Source organism: Dipodomys merriami, unplaced genomic scaffold, assembly GCF_024711535.1.
Source record: "Dipodomys merriami isolate MVZ:Mamm:240054 unplaced genomic scaffold, mDipMer1.0.p SCAF_1699, whole genome shotgun sequence".
Taxonomy (NCBI): Eukaryota; Metazoa; Chordata; class Mammalia; order Rodentia; family Heteromyidae; genus Dipodomys; species Dipodomys merriami.
The window spans coordinates 66594-88948 of NW_027203047.1; the positions used below are offsets into that span (position 1 = coordinate 66594).

Consider the following 22355-nt stretch of genomic DNA (forward strand, 5'->3'; position numbering starts at 1 on the left):
TCTGTGTAGCCATCCAGTTAAAGCAGGTCACCCTCTTCTCTCCAACTGAATTGGACAGAATTTCCTGGGAAAAAGGCTGGGAGAACCACTGTCATCTTGACTCCGCCCATGCTGTTTGCTTCACAGGATTCTGGCCACACCCCCATTCTTTCATGCTTCTTTCTGACCAATGGGATACAAGAATGGTGGCCATGCCCACATTCCATGCTGCCAGGTAGCACTGGGATTCCCTCTGTTAGTTTACACCACTACCAGCAGTTCAGGAAGGTAGAAGGGGCTGAGTCCTGAGGAATAGACTCGAGGTGACTTTGGAGTTTAGTAGAAAATTGATGCTCGCACCCCACCTGGCCCCTCCCCTCCCTTCACGCAGTGCCAGGTTTCAAACCTCAATCAATGTCTAGCTGCCAGCCGGCCTAAATCCCAGACCGGGTCCCTGCCCCTAGTCTTCTGCTCTGGGCCCATGTGTCCACAATGCTGGCGCCATCGCTGCTGCCCCAATTGGAGCAGCTGCCAACAGCTTCTCCCAGCAGCACAGGTGAGTTTCTGTCCCAACAACAACATACCCTGGGTCAAACACCCCTCTGGGGGCACCATGTCCCCCCTGCTTGTTTCCTCTCCATGGCGCTGATGAGCCACCTTTCTGTCTTGAGGATTTCTGAGATAGAAACTACAAATATGCTCAGGCTGGGCTGGATCATGGTCCTCCTGTGAAAGGTATGTTCCACCAGGCCTGGTCCTCTGTAATTGGGATGGTAGACATGTGGTGTCATGCTCAGTCATCGGTTAACATGGATTATCCTAAACTCAGTCCATAGCAGAGGATTCTTGACCACACGTGAAGCTCTTTGTAGGGCCTCAACCATTGGACCTCAGTCTCCTCACAGGACAGTTGTGAGGAAACAAGGGATTTATACAGAGCGATCTCTGGAAAAGAGAGGGAATGGCCTTCAGATAAGGTTTTAGCAATTCTGTGAGCATATGACAGGAAGATACCAGAAAGGGCTCAGGTGGGGCCTGTTATTAATCATGCAACAGGTGTGGGATTATGAACCGAAACATGGCTCTCTTTCATTACTACCCTATCCCAATGAGGAAGGGGATCCTTCACTTTGTTCAGTTTTGCAGCTGGGGAATCTGAGGCAAAGAGAAGCCAGATGACCTACTTATGACCTCAAGTTCACAGGAAGCTCGGCCTGACTTCTCTACCATGCTCCCTAGGACAATGGGTGCTATTCAGTCCAGTTCTTGTGGTGGGAAGTCCACTTCTTTCAATCGTGGTTCTTGAACTCTAGGATTGGGCATTGTTCCCGAGCTCCTCAGCTCAAGGCTTGCGCTTTATCACTTGATCCCACAGTGTCACTTCCAGTTTTCTGGTGGTTCTTTGGAGATAAGATTCTCAAACACGTTCCTCCAGGGCTGTCTATGAACCATGATCCTCAAATCTCAGCCTCCAGTGTAGTTAGGATTAGAGTTTTATGCCACTGGCACCTGATTTAAGTGTAATTCTGATTTTCTCTCTCTCTCTTTCCCTCTCTCCCTCTCTCCCTCTCTCCCTATCACCAACTCTCCCTCCCTCCCTCTCTTCCTCTCTCTCTCTCTCTCTCTCTCTCTCTCTCTCTCTCTCTCTCTCTCTCTCTCTCTCTCTCTCTCTCTCTCTCTCTCCTCTCTCTCTCTCTCTCTTTTCTCTCTCTCACTGTAGCTCTCAGGAACGGGTAGAATGGGTGCTGTAGGAGGTGGGCCAATGTCCCCAGGTAGCTGGAACCCAAGATGGCCCACTCATTCTGGAGTTGGGCTGTGGGTAGGGAGCTGTCTCGTTCAGCATGTTGATACATCTCCATGAGATCAACCCTCTGAGCCCTTGCAAGACTGTCAGGGTTATTCATTTTCCACCTAGCCTTACTGGATTTTTTATATTGTATTCTTTTCTACATTATTTTCTAGCACCTGGCCAATATTATGGTACATAGTTACAGAATGAAAATGTAATGTTAACTTAAGAAAGTCATTTAGGGATCTGGGAATGTGGCTTCATGATATGATGATTGCCTAGCATGCATGAAACCCTGAATTCAATTCCTCAGTACCACATAAACAGAAAAACACTGGAAATGGTGCTGTGCCTCAAGTGGTACAGTGATTGCCTTGAGCAAAAAAGGAAAAAAAAACCCAAAGCAAAAAACATTTAATTAGTAAATGCAAAATAAAGAACCCCTACTTGGAATATGTAATTGCTCCTGCCATACTGACACCTGACAATAGTCCATAATTCATGTACTTTTTCTTATATTAGGATATTGTGTTGAAAAAAAGTTTTGTTCATTAGGTCAGAGCAATTAATGTCTTGAATGTGCTTAGATGTCAGGTGAAGATTAATTCTGGAAATTCAAAGATTCCAGGTTTTTGAATGGTCTCTGCTAATCACAATGAGAAGGGTAGTCTAAGTGAGATTTGGAAATCTTTTTGGTTATTCATGGCACCACAACGGCAGAGGCAAATTAACAGTTGTGACAGAAGAGAAGGAATAACTACAGAAGTAATGAATAAATGATAGTTACTAACGTATACCAGAAACGTTTATAGAGAACCATTTTTGGTTATTGAACAAATAGTTATCAACTAGTCTTATTCCGCATTACCTTTAGCATTCTAAATCTCTTAGGCTACTTCTTAATCTCTGTGTAATACATGTATCTCCTTCTGTGCTGTTTTTTCTTACCTTAACTTCTTTGCTTTCTAAAAATCTCAGTCTTTCTATATTTCTCTATGAACATTTCCTGATACTAAATACACCTACACAGACGGCAGAGAATGCTAACTAAGGGTCCCATAGCTCATGAGTCATTAATGAAACAACATGGAAAAGGAGGACATATTTATTGTTACCTCAAATTTTCTGAAAAGCTGCAATGCCATCATTTGATTCAAATTTCCATTATTTGTCTACATAGTATCATTCAGTGCACATAAATGCAAATATGAGCTGGGTGCTGGTGGATCACGCCTGGAATCCTAGCTATTCAGGAAACCAGAGAATTGTGGTTCAAAGCCAGCCTGGTCAGGAATGTCCATGAGACACTTATCTTCAATTAACCACCTGAAACCCAGAAGTGGTGCTGTAGCTTAAGCGGTAGAGCACTCAATTTGAGCTGAAGAGCTGTGGGAGTGCGCCCAGGATCAGAGTTCAAGCCCCACAACCAACAAAAAGTGCAAATATTACCTTAAGTTTCCCCAAAAGGAAGGACAAGATCAATAAACTTCCCAAGCAGAAAAAATAATTTCAAAATGATTCAGTGCACCTACTTTTGCTGAGTTATTTAAGTTATGGCTTCTTTGCTAGACATATTGTCTTCCTTTAAAAATTGTCAAATACTAGCTTTACAATAAACTTCGTCTAATATTTTTTGTTTCAAAAGAGAAGTCTATACAGTTGATGTCACTTAGCTTTCTTACTATCTTAATTCAAAGCCAAACCAGGCAGGAGAGTATGTCAAACTCTTATCGCAAATTGAACACCAAAAAACCAGAAGTGGAGTTTTGGCTCAAACAGTAGATTACTAGCTTTTGGGGTAGGTGGGCAGGAAAGACAACTGTTCAGGGACAGGATCCAGCCTCTGGGTTCAAGCCCCAGGACTAGCACAAACTAAACAAACAAGCAAATAAAAATCCCAGATTTTTCTTTGGGGCCCTCCTTAAAGGTGAACTGGTCAGAGTAGAGTCTTCTTTTGCTGATCATATTGACTGGATCCTGCTTTTTTGGAATCCTTGTTGCTCTGCAGAACTCAGAACCAGACCAAAGGAATTGATAACTGACTCCTGCATCAAGAGAATCATCTCAGGATTGAAATAGCCATCTATAAGATACTTTAAAACCTCTATGTCTTTGTTACTTTGCAGGAGAACACTTTTAAAACAATGTTATTTCCTTTTGTTTTATACTGGCCTTCAAATGGTACATTATTTCTTTTTGTAACACTATGAACTAGAAGTTTACAAAAAAAATTATATGAGTAAAGAACACACTCAAAAGCCAGGGACAGAGTTTCCTTCAAGCCTTGGGATAACTTTCTTGTACAGTAAAAAGGAAAGCACAAGGTAACTTGAACTTTGTTTTTCCTCTATGTTCCATTCCTCTCCTGGGGTCAGTTTCCACATCCAGTAACAGTTACTTCCAGTAACAATCGATGGTGCTGCTTGAGCTATAGTGAATGTTTTCTGGCTTCACTGCTAGAAGACTAGAACACCTATGGACCTGAGGTAATACGTATTTCAGAGAAAATTTAGTAAAGAGAAAATATGAAATTTATATTGCTTATAAATATATTATACATGAGTACATTGAGTTCAAACTTTGTAAGTTCTCTGTAAGTTAAGGCGAATTTTAAATAGGAAGAATGTTTTCAGAACATTCTTTTTGTGACTGTACGTGCTGTTCATTATTTCCCAAGTGTGCATGAGCTAACAGTAAGGAAACAATAGCAATAATAGGAGAAAGAGAAGTTCTGTGTTTAAGTATAAGGGTTACATACAGTATAGAAGACTACAAATAAGCAACATTGAAACAATAAAGCCAAGTCCAGTATGTAGATTTATGAGAGTGATATACAGAAAGCAAGAACCCTATGTGGAACATGAAGTATGAGGCCACTCCCATTCTAAATCATGCTTGCTAATCATGCAACTTTGTAGAAAGTACAATGGAAGAATAATTCTGTTTTCAATGAAAGTCAGATATAAAAGCATGGATTTAATTGGAAAAATGTCCATCTTGTGAGAGCAGGGATTATGCTAGCAATAAACTGGTGTCTAAGATCTCATTTCTTTTTTTTTTCTTTACACACACACACACAGACACACAGACACAAACACACACACACACACACACACACACACACACACACACACACACACACACACACACACACACACACACACACACACACACACACACACACACACACACACATATATATATATTTGTTGGCGGTGATCTTGGGACTTGAACTCTGGGCCTGCGAGCAGTCTCTCTGCTATTCAGCTCAAGCTAATGCTCTACCACTTGATCCACAGTGCCAATTCCAGTTTTCTTTTAGTTAATTTGAGAAAAGAGTCTCTGGGACTTTCCTACCGGGGCTGGTTTTGAACCTCAATCCTCATATCCCTCCATAACCCAGCTTACGATCACATTCCTAACAGTGTACACTCAAGATGTGTAATGTGTCTGTTCATCTATCTTTATAAGAATTCTTTAGTTAGGGCTGACAGGTGTCTCAGAGGTACAGAGCTTGCCTCGCATGCATGAGGCCCTTGGTTCGATTCCTCAGTACCACTTAAGCAAAAAAGAAAAAAGCCAAAATTGGCGCTGTGACTCAAGTGGTAGAGGGCTAGCCGTGAGCTGAATTGCTGAGGGACAGAGCCCAGGACCAGAGTTCAGGCACCATGACCAGACACCCCACCAAAACAAAAAAAAAGAATTCTTGAGTTAAAAATATGGGCTACAGCTTAGACATTACTCTCACAAAAATGTTTGTCGTTTAAAAGTTGATACTCCTGGAGAAATAAAACCTAAGAATGTAAAGGAGTCTGGGAAGTTCTATTGGCATCCAGCCTGGGCAGAACATTCTTTGCAACAGTATATAAAATTAAGCAGTCAAAATCTGGATTGGAAGAATGGCTCAATTGATGGAATATCAGTCATGAGCAAGATTGCTTAATAAAAGCTTGAGGCTTTTGCATATATACATACAGACATACACATACACCCAGAGGCACTTATATATGCACACACAAATACACAAATGAAACAACTCTCAGAATGTGTAGAAAAGTTACAAAACAATAAATATATGTCCTGAACAAGACTAGAATCAAGTGATAATTTTTAATATTTGAAAGTCCTCAAATGAACTTCCTTCAAATAAGTTTGAGAATATTACATTGGTAGGGATCAGAGATAGTAAGAATCAATAATCATTATTAAAGGGATCAGGTCCATGGAGGAATGAATCAGAGATCTGGCAGGTGCATTTGAAAATGTTCATATCCTGTATCAAATGTTAGAACATCTTTGAAAATAGTAGATAAAGTTTAAGCAGTCACTCTGGTGTATAATATCACTGGAGAAGTTCAGAATTGGTAGTCTATATCTAGATTAAATAAACCAAGAAACTATGGCAGGGCAATGTGATACAAGCTTAGAATTCTAGCACTGAGATTAAGACAGGAGATTAGAGAATGGAATTACATATTGATACCTTCCCTGGACCAAAGTGTATAATTTTAACTTAATAAAACAAAATAAACAAGAAAGGAATACACAGTTGGACATTTGGGCTAATTTTGTCATTATGTTTTTTTTTTTTTTTTTATTAATTTAATACTTCCCCCTACCATCCCCTCCCTCCCTCCCTTCCCCAAGGTTCTTTTTTTTTTTTTTTTTTTGATCGTGATTAAGTGATTACTTAATTTCCGGAAATTCACAGTATTGTGGAATAATGATGCTCATTTAAAGTCACAAGTTCATTCTAACTTTCCTGGAGCAAATTGTCTATCACAGTCTGTAATATATAACGGTGCTCATATGTTATATACCATATATGTGATCAGCAGCATGGGGATATTTAGTAGTGGTTCAACCAGATGAGTGGGAGTTCTTTGTTTCTTAAGTCCTGTTAGTTTTGTCATATCACCTAACATTTTGGATTCATCATCCACTTATCAGGGAGACCATGTACTGTTTGTCTCTTCGTTCTTGGCTTACCTCGCTCAACATGATTGTCATTATGTTTTGAGAAGTCAAATTTCCTGTTGAAATGCAACTCATACTTAATCCTCACTTGTGTTTTAAATTCTCTCTTCATTACAGAACACTCCTAGATGCAAAATGACTCATGATTCCCATCCAAAATTTGAAAAAATAAGTTATCATCATTCTGTTGTAACCCAAAGAAATGATGAAGAATTACACAAGCTTAAGCTTGGAAAAATAGCAAAGTTCCTCTAATGAAGGATTTTGAAGATCTTGCTAAATTAGAATTTAGATTTAAAATATTTTGGTTTTGTTTGTAATTTTATATTCTATAGGATTCTACAAAATTGTTTTTAATTAGAGGGTTTAATTGACATTCACAAATGATTTTGCATTCTATGTGCCTAGAATATTCTTTCAAAAACTTAGTTAATAGATAATTCCAACAGTTCATGTATGAAATGATAATGTGAATGTTGTAGACAGAGTTGCCAACAAATTGATGACATTAATTTATGAATTTAGAATAAGAGAAATTTTTGGAGTCTTTGGTATAACATGGTATGAAGAGTATAATCGTGTGACATCTTCTTTCTTCTACCTGTATGTAACACAGGAAGCAATTTCCTTAATTATTTGCTACTGTATACAGTGCGAAAAATGTTACATTTGGGGTTTGATTTTATTTTTGTTTTTGTTTTATTGGTTTGTCCTAGGGCTTTTACTCTGGGCCTGGACACTGTCTCTGAGCCTGTTTATGCTCAAGGCTCATGCCCTACCACTTCAACCTCAGTGCCACTTTCATCTGGCTTTTGCTGAGAAGTTTATTGGAGATAAGAATCTAGGGAATATTCTTGCCTGGGTGGGCTTTCAACTGTAATCTTCCAATCTTAGCATCCAGAATTTATATGATAGCTAAAAATTATAAATATAAGTAATATTTGCAAATGTTCTGATCTCAAAAATACCAGTGGGGGGAAAATGATGCAACCCACTTTATTGTGGTGTTCTTACCAGAACATGAATCGCATCACATTAGCAGAGTTGTATTTTTTCACAATAGAGATAAGCTATTTATCATATGAATTAAGGGAAGTTTGAGATGCACCCTAAAAGTTGGAGAATTTTGGGCTAGGATGACCCTATATCATAAATATTGGTATTGGTGGTCATAAAAATAATAGCTTATTGTGATAAACAATTGCTTACTCTTGAAGAATTAATTATTACCGATGCTACATAGTTTTATCCTCTACCAGAACATGGTTATTTTTCTGTTGTCTCTCAATCTGTAACAACCCATTGGAAAATGCATCTATTGTAAAATTACATAACATGCAAGCCGGTATTGTTTTGAATCTCTCAGGTATGGAATCTTCAGAATTTGAAAATGAGTAATTACTAGTCATTGGAATGTTGACGAACACATATATTCTGTCTTCTTAACAACTTATTTACTTTTACAAGTTATTTGTTTCCATAGAATTAAACTGTTTTCACTTTTAGTATGAGAAAGTACGATATTTATTCTTTTTTCAAAATATTGGTAAGTATATTGTGAAAATATTGTCTAGTTGGATAGCATTCAAGTTGATGGTCCTCTGATTAAAAAGGGGTAATTAATTCAAATTAGACACCAAAAGTATGGAATTTTAAAAAGTTACTACATAAAGAGTACTATGTACTTTACCAATACAGTGAAATTTTATTTCATGCAGCTTATTTTTTAAATTTAATTTTATTGTCAAAGTGATGTACAGTGTGGTTACAGTAACTTTAAGGTAGTGAATACATAACTTTTCAAACTTGTTACCCCTTCCCTCATTTTCTTCACAGTTTTCCTTGACCCCAGTACCCCTCACAAGTTGTAATGTACATTTCCAACATATTGTCTTGTGAGTATTGCTATTGCATTGGTTTGCCTTTGTCCTTTGTCTCACCATTTTGTTGTTCCTCGTCCCTTCCTTAATTAAGGTAAATATATACACAATACACAGGCTACCAAAATCAAATACAGCAGGGAAAAAAGCATAGGGGAAAACCCCAAAAGAAAATGGAAATCACATAGTACATTAAAAACAACAATCGCAAATAATACTCTCTGTTTCCATATCTTGGAGTTCATTTTGCTTATCATCAGATTATAAGGCTATATATATGCATAACAAAGCCACTGGAAAATAGTAGTTTCATGGACACTATATCATGAAAACAACATGTTAACTGTTTTTGATATTAAAGGTGGAGTTAGGATTGATGAACTTGTGGTTCTAATAAAGGAATTTCAAAAGAGTTTTAAAATTATGACAGGTTTGGCTGGGAAGGTGGCTCAGTGGTAAGAGCGCTTGCCTTGCATGCCTGAGGCCCTGGGTTCAATTCCTCAGCACCACATAAGCAAAAAGAAAAAAAAAGCCGGAAGTGGTGCTGTGGATCAGGTGGTAGAGCGCTAGCCTTGAGCTGAAGAGCTGAGCTAAAGCGCCCAGGCCCAGAGTTCAGGCCCCACGACTGCACACCCCCCAAAACTGACAGGTAAATTTTAATTTGTTCAAACTTTTTAACAACTTAGCCTATTAGGAAAATTTAAAATTTCTTGGGAAAATAGGCTTTCATGCAAAATAATCAATGGAGACTTAACTGAGAGGGAGCAAAGAGGGTGAAGATGGCTCATGTTCATACTAAACAAACAAACCTCAGAACCCTTGGTATAAGTCCTGTAGGTTCCCTTGAGAATTGTCCTTACCCAGGAAATCTACTCACTGTGTGAAACAAGGTTGTAGTGGAATTTAAATTCAACGTTCTTAAAAAAAAATCAAAATTTGTGTATTGACTTTAATTACCAAACAGTAATTCTCTGAAAAAGATAATTTGGGTCAAAATATTTAGGGAAAAAGTGCACTCAAAAATGTTTGTAATACGTTCTACAATGTCTTTGCATGTGAAGCACTGAACTACAGAAAAAAACCTGATTGGATACTTGAAACCAATGATTTCACATTTCTTAGTAGCTCAAAAATATAATATCCTTATTAACGAGATAGTGAAGACTTCTCTTATTATATAAGCCCAAAAGTTTTGGGATCAGAAAAGAATTGAGCAAATTGAAAAGTCAAGAAAACGTGTTCTTAGAAGCCCTAGCTAAGCATATTGGCTTCAGCAGTGGAGGGTGGCCAAACTTTTTGATATATTGTCTTAATATTTTTGCTACCTAAAGTGATTTTACAGAGCCTATTTAGCTCACTACAATTTAGAATGGATTGAATGAAGACATGAAAATAAATTCCACATCCAAATAAAAGAGTTTTAAAAGAGAAACCATGAAGAGGTAGCAGTGGGGAAGGACTTATAGTGGTTCACCTTCACTAGACTTGAAGCCAAGAATCTGTGATTAGTTGGAAATCACGCAAGAGCTAAGAGAAGGACAGAGGCATAGGACATAGGAGCATTGTCATTTTGTAACAGACACTGTCATAAAAGGTATGGATGATTTAACTCTATTCTTTTCCATACATCCTTCTGAGCAAATGCAAGACCAAGAGAAAGATAATCTATTGAAATAATTTTTGAAAGAATAACTTCACTGGTCCTGATATGGTATCTAAAGAGATTCTTAAGAGAGAAGATAAAAGTGAAGTATTCTTCGGTTTCTTCTAAGCATTTTGTTAGCAAAGTATATCTTTGAGGTTAGAAGTGATTGAACCAAAAAGTGGTGGAGTACCCATGTTTTTTTTTAATTTTTATTTTATTTGTGAACATACTGTACAAAGGGGTTACAATTACATGGGCAAGATAATGCATACATTTCTTACCAAGCATTGCAGCCTCCTCCTTTGTTTACCCTTTACCTCCCTTCCCAGCCTCCCACTCACCTCCCACCCAATCCTTCCTCCCATCCCTCCACCCCCACCGACATTGTAAAGCTCATTTTTGACATGACAATTTGTACTTCTCATTGTTGCAACAGGTCCACCTGAATCCTTAAACGACTTGTTTTTCCCCATCTCCTCCACAAGTTACACTGACATCAAATATATTGAAAGTGGGGGTTATACTGTGGGGGAGGGACATACAAAGCAACAAAGAAATAATCTTATAAATGCATTAGAAACACATGCATGAAACAAAAAAAAACATTAAAATACCTATCTAAGGATTCATTTTCCTAACATCACATTATCTGAATTTTTCCGCTTGACTCATACATATACTAGATATTGCAAATAAGGGAAACCATGGGACCTGTGTTACTTTGTTCCTGGCTTACTTCACTTACTATAATTTTTTCCAAGTTTTTCCATTTCCTAACAAATGGGGCAATGTCATTCTTTCTGATGGAGGCATAGAATTCCATTGTGTATATATACCACATTTTCTTGATCCATTCATCTACTGAAGGGCATCTGGGTTGGTTCCATATCTTAGCTATGGTAAAAAATGCTGCAATATACATAGTTGTGCTGTTAGCTTTAGTGTGGTCTTGTTTGTCAACATTTGGGTAAATGCCCAAAAGTGGGATTGCTGGGTCATAGGGGAGCTCTATGTGAAGTCTTTTGAGGAACCTCCATACTTCTTTCCAAAGTGGTTGAGCAAGTTTACATTCCCACCAACAGTGAAGTAAGGTTCCCTTCTGTTCATATCCCCTCCAGCATCTGCTGTTGTTAGAGTTCTTGATTTTTGCCATTCTAACTGGAGTGAGGTGGTATCTCAATGTTGCTTTGATTTGCATTTCTTTTATGGCTAAGGATGTTGAGCATTTCTAAATGTGTCTATTGGCCATCCTTCTTTCTTCTTCAGAGAAGTTTCTCTTTAAGTCTTTAGCCCACTTATTTATTGGGCAGTTGTTTCTTTGAGGATTTGTTGTTGGGGGATTTAATATTTTGAGTTCCAAGTATATTTTAGATATGAGACCCTTGTAAATTGTATGGCTAGTGAATATCTACTCCCAATCCGTGGGCTTTCTAGTGATCTGGCTAGCTATGTCCTTGGCCAGGCAGAAGCTCTGCAATTGCATGCAATCCCATTTGTCCAACCTTTTTTTGATTTTTTTTGTGTATCTGGGTCTCTATTAAGATAATTTCGGCCTGTGCCAAGGACACCTAGGGTTTCTCCTATTCCATCCTGTAATATTTTCAGAGTGTCTACTTTGACTCTGAGGTCTTTAATCTATTTGGAGTTGATTCTGTTGCAGGGTGATAAATAAGGATCTAGCTTTAGTTTTCTACAAGTAGTGGATGAATTTTGCCAGCACCATTTACTGAAGAGGCTTTCTTTCTTCCATTCTATTTTTCAGCTCCCTTATCGAAAATTAGATGGCTATGGGACTGTAGGTTCGTTCCTGTGTTTTCAATTCTATTCCGTTGGTCATCTTTTACGTTTTACTTCATCTTTCACTATTTGGATTCCCTTTAAATTTGCATCTTGTCTTAATGTCCCAGCTAGCATTCTAATACTAAGTAGTTGAAGAGGAGTGGAGAGAGCAGACATCCTTATCTCTTTTCTGAATTAATAAGAAATGCCTTTAACTTTTCACCTTTAAGTATAATGCTGGCTGTAGTTTCATCAATTCTTAGAAGAAAGAAGAGCACTGGAGCAATATCAGTTCCAAATTTCAAACTATACTAAAAAGCCACAATAATAAGAAGAGCTTGGTACTGGCACAAGAACAGTTCTGAGGACCAATGAATAGGACTGAAGACTCAAAAATAAACACACTGACATATTGCAACCTAATCTTTGACAAGGGAGCTAAAAAAATAGAACGGAAGAAAAACAGCCTTTTCAGTAAATGGTGCTGGTAAAATTGGTTATACACCTGTAGAAAACGAAAGCTAGATCCATATACATATTTATGTATCATATATATCATGCAGGGTGATATATATATATATATATATATATATATATATATTAATAGAGAACCACAAACAAAACAAATCAAAGAGAGGTTGGACAAATGGGATTGCATGAAACAGCAGAGCTTCTGCAAGGTAAAGTTCATAGACAGCAAGATCAATAAAAAGCCCACTTAGTGGGAGAAGTTCTTCATGAGTCATAAAGCAGACAAAGTCTTATATAGAAAATATACTTAGGACTCAAAATCATAAATACCCCAACAACACATCCTCAAAGGAACAACTGTCCAATATCTAAATTGGCTGAAGACTTAAAGAGAGACTTCTTTGAAGATGAAGAAGTATATATATATAGTATATATGTATATATATATATATATATATACATATATACATATATATATATATATATCTGTAATTTGGAGAGAGGAAGGGATATAGCAGAATGCTTAAATGGGGATTCAGGTTGACCATTGTGACAATGAGATGTACAGGACACTGTGCAGAAAATGAATTTACAATCTCAGGCAGGGGTCGAGGAGGGAGGAGTTGGAGATGTGGGGAAGGAAAGGATGGTAGGAGAAAAACAAAGGAGGAGGTAACAATGCTGTATACGAAATGTACTCATTACCTAGTCCTGTAACTCTGAGCCCTCTGTACAGTATTTTTACAATAAAAATATATTAAAAAAAATCTCTGCCTGCTGTAGATTTCCAGTGCTTCCCTCGGAATTGCATTTTCTGCCTATTCTGGCTGTGGTTAGGTCCACCTGCACAATGGATCAGTAGTCTTCAAGGCATCTTGGTCTTCCAGTGGGACTTGGATTATCCAGTGGTGGTTGGAACCAGGCCAAGGACAGGACAAAATCACTTCCAGGACATGCCTTCGTCATTACGCAGGCAACTAGGATTGCAAGCAGAATTTCTCTGAATTTGACTCCAGCAATCTATCAGTGAACCAAAAGGCAAGTCCACCAAACACCTCACTCTTCCCCCCCCATTTCCTCCTTTCTCCTTCCCTGGGAAAGTAGAAAATAATTTTGCATGTTTTGACACACACACAAAATACCCACCATCTCCCCTGGTAAACTTGGTTTCAAGTCACTGAGTCATGTCAACGGATAATGCTGCATTCATTATTCTGGACAACATCTTCAGGTTGTTTGATGCCTTAATTTGTTGTTGTTGTTGTTGATGTTGTTGGTAGGGGTGCCTGAACTCTGGGTCTGGGTGCTGTCTCTGAGCTGTTCAGCTAAAGGCTAGCGCACAACCACTTTAGCCACAGTGCCACTTCTAGTTTTTTCTGCTTATATGGTGCTGAAGAATTGAACCTAAGACTTCATGCATGCAATACAATGACTCTACCACTGAGTCTTCTTCCAGCCCTAATGATTTAATTCTTTAAAATTTATTTTTGTCAGTTATGGGCCTTGAACTCAGGGCTTGGGTATTAACATATCCCAAAGTTCTTTAGCTCAAGGGGAGCCCACTCCAAATTGAGCTACAGTGCCACTTCCTGTTTGGAGATAACTGACTCACAGACTTTCATGCCAGGATTTGCTTTGAACAGATGAATTTTTAAATTATATTTCTCCTAGGTGTTTATTGGAACATTACAGTGTTTCTGGAATTTAAAGTTTTCTGTAAACCTTTGTCTTCAAGTAATGCTACAGCATTAAATATTACATTTCGAAGCTATCCTTTAGCACATCCATTTTGAAATTATTATCTTAAGATGAAATTCTAATTCTTTGTAGTCACAAAGCATTAAAGTCCAAATGGGAAATATGCTAATTTCAGCAGCCTTAGCTCTCCTTCCTCTTTTTTTCTCTCCAGTATCTTTTCTTGTTTTGGAACAAGTGTCATGGACTGTCCAACCAAGCAAAAGGAAGATTATTCCATTAATTTAATAGAAAAGGAATCCAGCCTACCTGCATCTCAAGGGAACTTTGAGTATAATGTTAATCTAATAGTGGATTTTCAGTCATTTTGATAATTTTTTGTTTAACCACTCATTAAAGAGGTTCCAAAAGGCTAGATTCAAAAATCATGTTCTGCTTTCTAAGAATGTTTAATAAGCTAGCAATTCAACAACGATTACATGGTGAAGAATTTCTCTTTTAACATAGCCCTTGCCACTGATCCCTTCCCTTCAAACTTGTAGCTTTGTTCAGTTTTCTTGTTCCAGCATTCATTTTGGTATTTGCTTCAGTAATATCCTTGTAGGATTTGACAATGAAATCCCATTTATTGTTAGAGAGCTCAATTCATATTGCCAAAGGCAGACTCATGAGCAGTTCATAAAGCATAAACTATTGAGAATCATTAACATGGTCATATGCAAATATTCCATAAATTAATATAAGTACCACATAAATGTGCATCTTCATATACTTTTAAAAATGCAAAGTAGTTACATATATATGTCATAAAATAATTCAGATCACTGGTAGAAGAGATTAAGCTAAAATTTTTATTTATATCATCCCCAATATTTTGTGAAATTTTCTTTTCTCATTAACATTCACCTTAGGACCTGCTTTTCCTAGCAACAAGTTGTAAGTTGATATACTTAGATATTAGTCCCCTCTGAGTAACGTCTTTTCTTTCCACCACTAGTTAGTCCCTCATGTTAAATACCTGAGGAATAACGTCCCATTGTGCCTGCAAGAGAAGTACCCAAGTCGACTGTCTGTACCTACTCTTGCTTTGCTTTGTTTGTGAATGTTGTAGCAGAGACAGGGGTGTCAGAGATCAGGTGGCTGGAACCATGGTGTTAAGAATTATGGGTAGCAAAATGAGTAGGAGAGAATAGGATACCAGGGAAAGGGTAATTGTGACTGTAATTGCTGAGTTGTATTGTCAGTAAATTGGGTAGCAGCAACAGCTTTGCAGGGGTTGGGGTAGCTAATACATGTATCCAGAACAATTTAGCAGTGACAAGGAAGGACAGACAAAATGAAAGATAAAAGTTGTGAGGCATTGTGGGAATTCTTTGTCTACCCATTCTAAAAACATAGAAGAGGGTATATTAAACTAAAACTACAAAAGAAAATTTAAGTTCTTGGTGCTAACAAATCTGTCCAGGTGTTATTACATTAAATAGAGAATTCAAAATGGTTTTTCTTCATGAATACAGAGATCAAAGATATTATAATTCTTATTTCAAAATGCAAATTAAAGGGGAAAATTAGTCAAGAGGTAAAATTCATATTGAATGTTAATATTTAAGAAGAAAAGAAGATCCTAGATGTCGGACTAAAGACAAAGCAATATTAGAGCATTATATGTTCAATAATAAGAAACTTTAATTGAAAAATTGAGCTAGAATGTTCACATCAGGAAAAGGCAAGCAATCAGAGTCCACCACCAACAAAGAAACATCATAATGTATATCTCAGAAAAAGGAACCAAGTTCCTTATCCTTGATGTCAATGATACACATAACACCCTTACAAACACACACACACACACACACACACACACACACACACACACACACACACACACACACAAATTATGCAACAGCTCAAGCTACTCACATCCATTCAACATGAATCAAAGATCTTCTTGTAATACTTGAAACTTTAAATTTTGAAGTCTTACTCTGAAAACATTACAGGAAGGAATAGGAGAAACCCTAGGTCTCCTTGGCACAGGCCGAAATTTTCTTAACAGAAACCCAGAAATACAAAAAATCAAAGACAAATGGGACAAATTGGATTTCATGAAATTGCAGAGCTTCTGCATGGCAAAGGACATAGCTGGCAAGATCACTAGAAAGCCTATGGATTGGGAGAAGATATGCATTAGTCATTCAACGGATAAGGGTCTCATATCTAAAATATACCTGGAACTCAAAAAATTAAATCTCTCAACAACAAATCTTCAGAGAAACAACTGCCCCTTAAATAAGTGGGCTAAAGACTTGAGAAACTTCTCTGAAGGGGAAAGAAGGATGGCCAGTAAACACATGAAGTAATACTCAACCTCTCTAGCCATAAAAGAATTACAAATAAAAACAACATTGAGGTACCACCTCACCCAATTAGAATGGCTATACTCAAGTACTCTAATAACAACTGATGCTGGAGGGGATGTAGTCAGAAGGGAACCTCACTGCATTGTTGGTGGGAGTGTAAACTTGTTCAAACACTTTGGAAAGCAGTATGTAGGTTCATCAAAAGACTCCACATAGAGCTCCCCTATGACCCAGCAATATCACTGTTGGGCATTTACCCACATGATCACAAACAAGATCATAGTAAACCTATCAGCACACCTATGCTTATTGTAGAATTATTTACCATACCTATGATATGGAACCAACCAAGATGCCCCTCAGTAGATGAATGGATCAAGAAAATGTGGTATATATACACAATGGAATTCTATGCCTCCATCAGAAAGAATGACATTGCCCCATTTGTTAGGAAATGGAAAGACTTGGAAAAATTATATTAAGTGAAGTAAGCCAGACCCAAAGAAACATAGGTCCCATGGCTTCCCTCATTTGCAATAACTAGTATATGTCTGAGGCAAGCAAAAAATTCACATAAATGGATGCTAGGGAAATGAACCCCAGGATAAGTATTCAATTTTTTTTATTTAATGCAGTTGTTTCTAACATATTTTTAAGATGATTTCTATATTGCTTTTTATGTCTCTCCCCCTGCTTTCACTGTATTTGATGTTGGTACAATTTGTGTAGGGGAAGGGCATAAACAAATCGTTTAACTACGGGTACAGGTGGACACATTGCAACAATGAGATATACAAGTCATTATGTTGAAAAAATGAACTTTACAACTTTGGTGGAGGGAGGAGGGGTTTGGCCATCTACTTTCCAGCTGATCTATAGGTGTAGAAGCAAAATGTAATACAAAGCAATACAAACCAGTTCTTACTATAAATAATTTTTCTCTGAACATCTTAAAAATCAATTCTGACAACATGCAATAAAAAAATCCCTAAGTTTAAAGCATTCTTCTTGACAAATTGAAGAAATACTGAGAACATGTATTTTAAGAATAATTTCAGAGAGCTTGAACTCAGGGCCTGGGTTCTGTCTCTGATATTTATTACTAAAGACTAGTGCTGCCACTTTGAGCCACAGTGCCACAGTAAAGTCTCACCAATTTTCCTCTCCATACTGGCTTTGAACTATGATCTAGATGTTTCAGCTCTCTGCATAACTAGGATTATAGGCATGAGCCCTTGCACCTGGCTAGAATAATTGCTTACCTGAGACACAGGCCAGTTAGTATTAAATGTCATTCATGTTTAACTTTGTAAAATAAAGTTAACTGAAATGCCTTCCACTACAAATAAGGAATTAAATGTGTAGGTGGGTTACAAATTTCTTACCAAAAGATACATATTTTCCTTGCTTTGTTTTTCTTCCAAAATTGTTTGCTTTCCAGAATCATACCTTATCTTTCCTTGCTGGTTTCTTTAGTTTATTTCATACATGCCCACAGCTGCTTCAACTATCAATTCTTATGTGAAGACCTTGCAAATATCTATTTTCAGTCCAAACTCCTTGTATGCACCTCTCCTCCATATATTCAACTAACATAAAAACTTGTGTAACAGTAATCATCTCTTATCATTACTGGATATTAAAGTGTAAGTAAAATTTAAGAAAATAAAGAATAACATAACTAAATATAACATGATTTTAATAGTAATGCTAAACATAAATGCAACGTTGATTATTTTCCGGAGCAATTTAATAAAAACCTCAAGGTAAAGAAATCACAAAATGTCATGTCAAAACCAGCTTTACAAAGTCGGTGGGGGGGGAGAGGGGGTATAATTAGGTGGGGGGAGGGGGGAGGCTGGGAAGGGAGGTGAAGGGTAAACAAAGGAGGAGGCTGCAATGCTTGGTAAGAAATGTATCCATTATCCTGCCAATGTAATTGTAGGCCCTCTGTACAGTATGTTCTCAAATAAAATAAAATAATATTAAAAAATAAAAATAAAAAAATAAAAAAAAATCAACTTTTTTGAGGGCTGATATTATGGTTTAAACTTAGGAACTTACCTTGTCACTTAGGCTTTTTCCCTCAAAGGTGGTGCTCTGTATTTGAATGACAGCTCCCCTTCCAACTTTATTTGGGGGATTATATACAGATAAGAATCTCATGTAATAAAAACATTTGTGTCCCTATCTTGGGGTTCCTTTCACATAACATCCTCTTATACGGTACCATGTACATGTTACTCCAAGTAAGATTAACCATGGGACCTTAATCACTTAATATAATTGTTTCTGCGTCTTTCCATTTCCTAGCAAATGGGGCGATGCCATTTTCTCTGATTGGAAGCATAGAATTCCAGTGTGTGTGTGTGTGTGTGTGTGTGTGTGTGTGTGTGTGTGTGTGTGTGTATCACATTTTCTTGATCCATTAATCTACTGAGGGGCATCTGGGTTGGTTCCATATCTTAGCTATGGTAAATAATGCTGCAATAAACATAGTTGTACCGGTAGCTTAGTATGGTCTTGTTTGTGATCATTTGTGTAAATGCCCAAAAATGGGGACTGCTGGATCATAGGGTGGCTCTAAGTGAGGTCTTAGAAAACTTTATATCAAGTGAAGTAAGCCAAAACCAAAGAAACATTGGTCCTATGGTTTCCCTTATTTGCAATAACTATTATATGTCTGGGACAAGCATAAAAGTTCAAAAGCTATCTCCATATGACCAGATAAGATGCTGTTAAGCAAAATGAACCCCAAGATAGGATTTACAATCTACCATGTGTTTTTTTTATGTTCCTCCCCCATGGTTTAACCTTTGTTTTCACTGTATTTAGTGTCGGTGCCCTGCATCTTGTATACACCCTTCTCTAGCTTCGGGAGGGGAAGGGACAAAACAAAATAGATAAATAGTGATACAGGCTGACGCATTGTAACAATGAGATGCACAAGACACTATGTTGAAAAAGTATATTTACAATATAGGTGGGGAAGAGGGGAAGGGAGTAGAGGGGAGTGTATTTGTGGAGGTGGGAGGGAAGGGGAGGGGAAAAACAAAGGAGGAAGTAACAATGCTTGATAGAAAATGTACTCATTAACTTGCTCATGTAACTATAACCCCTCTACACAGCATTTTTACAATGAAAACCTCTTTTAAAAGATAGAAGGTGTGCCGGGCATCGTTGGCTCATGCCTGTAATCCTAGCTACTCAGGATGCTGAGATCTGAGGATCACGGTTCAAAGACAGTTCGAGAAAAAGTCCGTGAGACTCTTATCTCCAATAAAACCACTATAAAACCGATGCTGGTGCTGTGAGTCAAGCGGTAGAGCACTCTACTTGAGCTGAAGAGTGCAGGGACAATGCTTGTGTCCAGAGTTCAAGCCCCGCGACCAACACACACACACACACAAAACAGAACTTGTCATGTACACCAAGTATAGTAGCCCCATCTGTAATCCCAGCTGATTGGGAAGCAGAAATGACAAGGATCTTTGTCTCAGGCCAGGCCAAAGTAATAACTGCCAAGACAGCCATCTCAACAAATGTGCTGGCCATTGTAGTTCACATCTTTAATCCTAGCTAATTGTGTGGGAGACAAAAGAAGCAATCTAAGATCATTCAGTCAATCTGAGATCAAACCTGGGCAAAAAGTTCAAGACCTCAAGTAAATAAAATGGACCAGAAGTATGGCAAAAGTAATTGAACTGCTTGTTGCTAAACAACTAAAGTCCTATCTAACAAGCAGAGAACACCTGAATAGAACTCTAGTAATACTCCTCTCTTCCACCAAAAAGCCTAAATAACTTTGTCCTATTTGAACATCTAATTTCAAGGCCACTGACAGATCAGAGATGGTGATATTATCTTAAAAATTGGGTATTCAAAAGAGACAAAGTTCTTTAGGTTTTGAAAAAGTTGAAAAGGTAGGAAAATGCATGTGATGTTTGTTAACTCCATAATTCTTGAAAACATAAAATATACTCAAGTATTTAATATATATCCATATGTGTGCATATATCCATGTATGTATATATATATATGTGTGTATATATATAATCATATATATGTGTACATACATATATATGTATGGTTCATCTCTTTTCTGTGTAGCAAATGGTTCAAATGAATCTGTACAATCACTACTCAAAGGCATGAATAGACAAAGAGAATGAGCAGAGAACTCATAGTAAGGAATCTATGGTTAGCCCATAACCTGAAAATCTTTTACATCAGTTTGCATGTGTTAGTTACTGCAGTACAGGGACAATACGATGGCAATGAGATACCAGGCAGATGAAATGAGAAATGAGAGATACAAATGGTACAATATTCTTCTGATGGGTAAGTAGAATTTCCAGTGTGTTTATGTGTGTGTGTGTGTGTGTGTGTGTGTGTGTGTGTGTGTGTGTGTGTGTGTGTGTGTGTGTGAGTGTGTGTGGGGGGGAGTGGGAGGGTGGGTGTATTACATTTACTTGGTTCATTTCTCTCTTGAGGAGTATTTGGGCTGATTCTGTAAGCATGGTTGTGCTGAAAACGTTACTATATCCTGGTTTGTAATCTTTTGGGTAAATGCCCAGGAGTAGAATTGCTGGATCATATGGAAGTGGGTAGTCAATAGAGGAGTGAAGTGGGAAAAGGTAGAAGATTGAATAGGAGAAAAGGTGTAAAATGCAGAGAGGAATCCAGTAAATATCCTACAAAATTAAGAAGAGTGAAGGAAGAGGTGTATAGGGGAGGGATGGATGAGAATGTTGAAAGGGTTGACATTGATCAAAGTATATTTTATGCATAAACTGTTTTGTTTAATGATAACTGCTTTGCTACTTAATAATTAAAAAATCATGTCCCTACAATGTTATGCAATTAGAAGCAAAGCAGGAGAATCTGCTCAGATAATCTCGAGGGTCAATAAATCTTTTTGATTAGGATAAGTTTTAGAACAACACTAATGATACTTATCATCTGAAGAAAATTTAATGATTTCCAGCTATTTAAAATAATCATTTTTGAAGATATGGCTCAAGTGGCAGAGTGCTACTTAGTGAGCAAAGCTGTCAGATAATGAATTCAAGTCTCAATCTCGAACACAAGTAAAAACAATAAGTATAATTTGGGCACTTTCCTGGGCATTAGTAGTACCTTATATCAGAAGGCAGAGATCTGGGGATCTCAGTTCAATGTCAGCTTAGATTGGAATGTCTGTGAGACTCTCATCTCCAATTCACTGTCAAAGAAAGCTGGAAGTGGAATCATGAGTTAAGTGGTAGAATGCTAGCCTACAGCAAAAAGCTCAGGGGCAGAAGCCAAGCCTTGAGTTCAAGTCTTAGAATAGTGCATATATATACACAAAGAAAGTAAGTCACTCAATTTCTCAACCTTCCATTTCCCTAATCCTAACTCTAATCTTGGACAAAACCCTAAGAGTCACCTTGATGATAATAGTAACCCAATCCTAAAATTAATGGAAAACACTCGAGTTTAGACACATTCTAACAGATACTCATTGTCTTTGAAATGATTTGCAGTTTGTTCCAAATCCCTGACTTGGACCCTGAAATAGTTCCCTATTATGAATCATTAACCTCAAATCTTCATATCATGAAAACTATCACAGTTTCCACTGATCTTAACGTTTACTGAACTCCTATATCTCCAAAAAGGAGTTAAAGGTTCATTTAAAATATACTTCAATACGTAACACTAACTATATATAAATCTTACTAGAAACCTAAATCTAAATTTAACCCAATTCAACCTTAACAAGTAAAACTCTGTAGTTT

At 37.5% G+C, this 22355-nt stretch overlaps 1 long non-coding RNA gene across 1 annotated transcript; it reads left to right on the forward strand.

The window, feature by feature from the left end:
• The first annotated feature begins 263 nt into the window (after window positions 1-263).
• Window positions 264-6985, forward strand: LOC138828990 (uncharacterized). The gene is made up of 3 exons (XR_011372457.1): window positions 264-535; window positions 4144-4254; window positions 6863-6985. It is a non-coding gene; the product is annotated as an uncharacterized lncRNA (long non-coding RNA).
• The last annotated feature ends 15370 nt before the right edge of the window (window positions 6986-22355 follow it).